This window comes from Schistocerca cancellata, chromosome 7 (assembly GCF_023864275.1).
Source record: "Schistocerca cancellata isolate TAMUIC-IGC-003103 chromosome 7, iqSchCanc2.1, whole genome shotgun sequence".
Taxonomy (NCBI): Eukaryota; Metazoa; Arthropoda; class Insecta; order Orthoptera; family Acrididae; genus Schistocerca; species Schistocerca cancellata.
Genome location: NC_064632.1, coordinates 278,134,228 through 278,140,431, shown reverse-complemented (window position 1 = coordinate 278,140,431; position 6,204 = coordinate 278,134,228). Strand labels below are relative to the sequence as shown.

Below are 6,204 nucleotides of genomic sequence, written 5' to 3'. Positions count from 1 at the left end.
AAAAAATAAAAATAAAAAAAAATCCGAACAGCCCTTTAAGGCCCAATGGTACTGACTGGCTGCTGTGTCATCCTCCACCCTTAGCCATCACTGGGTGTGGATACAGAGGGGCATGTGGCCAGCACACCACTCTCCCAGCCGTTGTCAGCACTCGTGACCAGTGTTGCTACTTCTCAGTCAAGCAGCTTCTCAATAGCCCTCACAAGGGCTGAGTGCACCTCGCTTGCCAACAGCACTCAGCAGACCCGGATGGTGACCCATCCAAGTGCTAGCCGAGCCCAACAGCTCTTAACATCGGTGATCTGATGGGAACTGGTGTTACCACTGCGGCAAGGCCATTGGCAAAGAAAGATATTGGTTTCATTTTTTATTGCATTCTGGCCAAAGGAAACTAGCGTGCAATTGTCTTGCACATGTTCCTTGGTGTATTACATAACTCACGGACTTCAGCATGTTTACACAAAAAACATTAAACATTAAATACAAAATAATTTTTAATCAGTATGGGCTCCAAATATTTAGTTTTTCTGTGTTGTATTATAACTCCTAGCAGATTTGTGTATTTGCGATATTTTTTATTTCATTGTTACAAAATCACTGATTAAAAAATTGGCTATTTAGAAATTGCTTTCCCAAGAATAAAGAGTATAAGATATGTATTTCAACACAGGAAGCAAGCTGTACAGGATACTCCCTCAAGGCAAAATTAACATCCTTTGGCAGTACTTTGTTAGTGGTGTTACTGATGCAATATACTTTATGCCCTTGGTCCCTGCAAACCAAGTTGAACCTGGAATATTAGACAATGAATGCCAATGTAATAAAATCTCAATCAGTACTGTAATGTTTAATACAATTATAATTCCACATTTTGCTCATCTTTACTCTCAGTGCATTTCCTTTGCCACAACTGAATAATAAACCTGTAAAAATGTAATTGTAATGATCACAGTACAGTGTGTAGATATACTATCAATACTGTACAAGTTACAGTGAGTACTGTTATTAGCTAACAACAATAGACACTACATTAACCATTGTTGATTACCATGTTTATGACTTTAATGTAGAATAGAAGCAAATTCTTCAGAGAATGGGGCATTAATACAAAGAAAAATATTTATACACACGTCAAAATAAGACTTTAAAACTGCATCAGAAGAATGGCCACAAAGGATAAAACTCAAGAAATGTACCGAGAACCGTTCTTCACTTGTTGATAGGAAAAATAAAACTACCGCACACATCGTAAGCTATTTATTTTACAACATATTATATATTTTACTTACCATCTCATGATTGGAATACAGTAATTTTTTGAGCACTGCCGTAACATACTCTTCCTGCCCATGTATCTTAAATAAGCCAAAAAAATGAAGTCATTCTTGAAGCACTTAACGATGTCTTCTGCTGTATTGTATGCACAGTCCTCAAGCATGCAGCATCAGTATTTGGGCGTAGTCTGACAGTGTTGAGACAATGCACAGTAGTTGAAGTGGATGGGGTAACTTTCCATGAACGATGTTACTTCCCATGTTTTCGTGTGGGAACAGTCTTGTGTTGATTTTATAAAGTTCTGTTGAATCATAGTTAAAATAAGACACCTCTTTTAAATTACATATTTATAGTTCATTAATGAAGTTACTAAAGGTGAACATGGGGTCAACCTATTCACAATGAGAATCATCACACTCGTTGACATACTTCATTGGGAATCCTATACAATTTCATTGTGAGGAGCATATGATCTGCTCAGTTAGAAGCAGGAGGCCTGCCACCTACTGATCAGCCCACCACCGGCAAGCACAGACAGAGACATGATTGATGCAGGACAGTGTACAAATGGGTGTCACAACAGCCTCCCAAATTAAAGATCACTCTCAAAAACACGAGACACACTGACACCCCAGGTGGACATCCACAGTGATCACCCTGAGATGAAAGGCAAAAAGGTGATGTTGGCCAACTGCACAACACGAATGACGGAGGCTACCTGAGAGGATAGAGTCAAATCAACTCAAACAGCAAAGATTGACCAAACAGTGATAACTGATAAGTAATGCACTACAAAGGGTGGCTGGCACAGCAGGAAGAACTGAATCATGTTATTAGCAAGTGCGATGAAGATAAAGAGACACCGAAGACTGAGTCATCTGTGAGACACCATGGCAGACCATTTTGGCTGCCATACTGGAAAGTAAAAGATTAGTCCCAGCTAAGGCTGGAACCTGAGAAAAAACCCCAAGGTATAACATTATTTACTTGCCATTTTCTTATAATATTTTCTTTAGCTATACATGTACCACATATAAATTCATTGTTCTTGTCTTCTCTTTAGCTGTATTGTGTGTAAAATTTGTAACAGCAATCAAAAGAAATAACTTAAAATGGTAAAATAGAACAAGAGAAATTACCTGCTTTCTGCAAGAAAAGGGATATAAGTGCAATAAAAATAAAAGTTGTTAAAACCTATGCCTGGGTAGGGTAGTTAGCATGCCCTCAAACACTTTGCTCTTCCCCCTGATGGAGGAGACTGGGGAGGGGGGGGGTAAGGACGATAATGTCCTTACCTTGAATTTTTTTATTTTGGGAGGTGGGGGGGGGGGCTGTGGGTGGGGACTGTGGGGGCGGGGGGCGGCTTGGATAGCAATGGAGCAATTTGTGTTTGCTAATATTAATAAAAATAAGATACAGTTGAGATGGATGTTTGGGTCAGTTACACCAAACAACATCTTTTTAACAGTAGTTCATTTATTCACCTCTTTACACAAGCAAGGCTAACAAAGAACTGCCTATGGTGGAAGAGAGCAAAGATAATCTTAGCTTAGCATCCAAAGATGATGCTTGGAGTCTAGAGACAAACGTATAGGACCCCCCCCCCCCCCCCCGCCGCAGTTGGAGTACTCTTGAGAGGTGGGGTGGGGGGGGACCAGGTTGTGGGCAGGGGTGGTCCGCGGGAGCCGGACCGTGGTCAGCTCGACAGCGTAGTCGGGTAGCTGCGTGGGTAGATTACGTGAAGGAAGGTTTGGCCACCGAACCTGGAAGTCGTTGAAGCACGCCGGGTGTCGTACTGGGTGTGCTGGTTGTGCGGCGACAGGTAGGCCGGCGGTTTGTGAGTGGAACGGAGCGATGATGATGATGTGTCTGGTGGGCGTGGCGAACACACAAAGCAAGTCCAGGTTGACGTCGGGCGAAAGGAGAACACATTTCACCAGGTGGCAGGGAATGGCAGAGATTGAATCATGAGCACTGGATGAAGGGAAACACACGACGAACAGTGTATCATCGCATAGTATTATAGAGATGTTGTGGATTATGTCCAGGGGAACAGGCACAAACACCTCGAGCGAGGGCACGTTCAAGATGGGGGGTGTGTGAGAAACCTCGACAGGGTGAGGCAGGCGACGGAGGAGAGGTCGAAGGGACCGGCAAAGGGACCGGCGAAGGGCCTGGCGGCGAGGGAATGATCATAGGTAAGCTCGATGTGGGAAGAATGGGGTCACTTGACGGAGTGCGTGAGACCGGAGTACGGGGCGAGGTCGGAGGAGAGCTCGATGATTGGAGCTGGAAGTCACTCTATTGAGTGTGTAAGTCCGACCTGGAGGGCGTGGTCGGAGCATCATGAGCCACAACAGTGAGTGGCGTAGTCGTGGCCTGAAGGGGAGTAGAAGAAGACTCGACATGATCAGGCTTAAGTCTGTTGATAGAGACTGTGACAGCTGAATCTTTCATCTGGATGTCATAGGTGTTGGCTGAGTGCCGGAGAACTCGGTACAGGCCGGTATATGGAGGTTGGAGGGGAGCACGGACAGTGTCATCTTGGAGCATGACGTACCCACAATTGTCCAGAGATTTCGGGACGTGAACCTTAAGGCGGGAATGGCTGGCAGGCGGAGTGATGTGGAGGTTGATGAAGTGTTGTCTGACGCAGTCCATGAAGGAAAGTAAGTCAGACTGAGGGAGAGAAGCAGAAGGGCTCACGAGTTCGCCAGGGAGAACAATGTTCTGGCTGTATACGAACTCTGCTATTGTGCCTTTGAGGTCTTCTTTATAGATCCCACAAATGCCGAGTAGCAGAAGGGGAAGGGCCTCCGTCCAAAGAGAGTCATGGCATCGAAGAGCCGCCTTGAAAGTGTGGTTCCAGCGCTCAACTAGCCCGTTACTTTGCGGGTGATATGCTATGGATGCGCCGGATGCCACAAATGTTACAAATCTCGTTGAACAGGGCCGACTCAAATTGTCTGCCCTGGTCAGTTGTGATGATAGCTGGACATCCGAAACGCAATACCCATGACCCGACGAAAGCTAGAGCAACAGTTTGTGCTGTAATATTGGGGAGGGGGAAAGCCTCGACCCAGCGAGTTGTTCGGTTGGTAGACGAGAGAACATAATGAGAGTTGTTAGAGGGGGGGGTAGAGGGCCAACAATGTCAATATGAATATGCTGCAAATGACCAGGAGGGATCAAAAAGGCGCTGAGTGGGGGTGAAATGTGGTTGTGTACTTTGCATCATTGGCACGCGATGCAGGAGCGTGCCCATTGCTGGCAATCCTTGTTGACATTTCTCCACACAAAGAACTCCATTACAAGGCGGGCGGACGCACGAACACCAGGGTGGGCTAAATTATGCAATGTGTTGAAGACAGCTCGATGGAGCCTGGGTGGGGCAAGGGGGCGTAACATGCCCGTACTGTCGTCGCACTAGATCTCACCAGAAATGCCAGGGAAAGTGGTGCGGACTAAGTGTAGTGAAGAGGTAGAGTCTGAGATCAGATCTTGTGTGTCCTCGTCGGCGGGTTGGAGGTTAGGCAGTTCAGAGAGGTCTAACAGCGAATGGACGGCGTCGACTCGTGAAAGTAAATCAGCAACTGTATTGTCAGCAACCTTTATGTGTCTGACATCGGTGGTGAACTGAGTCATGAAGTCCATGTATCTGAAGTGGCGAGGAGGCGTGTCAGCTTACGGGTTTGTAATGGCCGCAGCCAGGGGTTTGTGGTCCATTAAAACATAGAAAGGGCGTCCCTCAATGTCAGTCTTAAAATGCTTGATCGCTTTGTAGACTGCGAGCAACTCCCTGTCAAACGCGGAATATTTCCGTTGTGCATAGGTGAGCTTGCGCAAGAAGAACTGCAGAGGCGAAGTCTGGCCGTCGATTGTCTGGCTAAGGACAGCGCCGATGGCAGTATCGATCGCATCTGTGGTGATGAAAAGCTGCGCATTGGGATGAGAATGCGCGATGGTGCAGGTCTTGGCAAGAAGATTTTTGAGGGCAGTGAAAGTCAGTCATAGCAGGGGTCCATGGAACGGGCCGAGATCCAGAAGTGTGGATGCCTGCCAAGGCGTCCGTCAGTGGAGCCTGAATCTCCGCAGCCTGAGGTAGATGTCGGCAATAATAATTAACCGTCCCCAGAAAGCGCCGGAGCTCTTTAAATGACACAGGTCTGAGTAGGTTTAGTATTGTTTGTACTTTCTCAGGGGGGGCGGTGAAATGCCGTCGGCAGAGACCGAAAAACTGAGTAAAATGACAGCGGGTTGATGTAGCTGCAATTTTTCCTGGTTGGTCTCGATGCCTGCTGCCGCGAGAGTGTTCATAACAGTTTGCACATGTCGAATGTTGTCCTCGATAGAGTAGCTGAACACAAGAATGTCATTAAGATATGCAAAGCAGAATTTTAGTTCGAATAGCACTTCGTTGATGAAGCGTTGCCAGGTCTGGGTTGCGTTTTTCAGACCGAAGGCCATGAATCGAAATTGAAATAACCCGATCGGGGTGGTGATTGCTGTCTTCTCAATGTCTTCAGGTGCCATGGGGATCTGTTGGCAGGCCCATTTGCAATCAATGACAGAGAACGTGGTCGCACCTGCGAGGGAACTGGTAAAGTCAGTACATCTACATCTACAGTAATGTATGCAGTAATGTTGGGTGTGGGGTAGGTGTCCATAATTGTTCATGCGTTTAGTCGATGGTAGTCTCCGCACATGCTCCATGACCCGTCTTTCTTGGGTGTCATATGTATGGGCGTAGACAAGCTACTGGCAGAGGGTTCAATGACGCCAGAGCTTAGTAGTTCAGAAATATCTTTTTTAAGGTCGGAGAGGCGCTCGGGACAAAGTCACCGTGGTTTACTGGAGATCGAAGGGCCTGGCGTGAGGTGAAGCTTGTGAACTGTGCCGTTGGTGATGATGGAAATGTTGCCGGTAGCA

At 46.4% G+C, this 6,204-nt stretch overlaps 1 pseudogene; it reads right to left on the bottom strand.

Annotated features, from left to right (window-relative positions):
• Nucleotides 1-224: 224 nt before the first annotated feature.
• LOC126093136 (5S ribosomal RNA) lies at nucleotides 225-343 on the bottom strand (annotated as a pseudogene).
• Nucleotides 344-6,204: the final 5,861 nt, after the last annotated feature.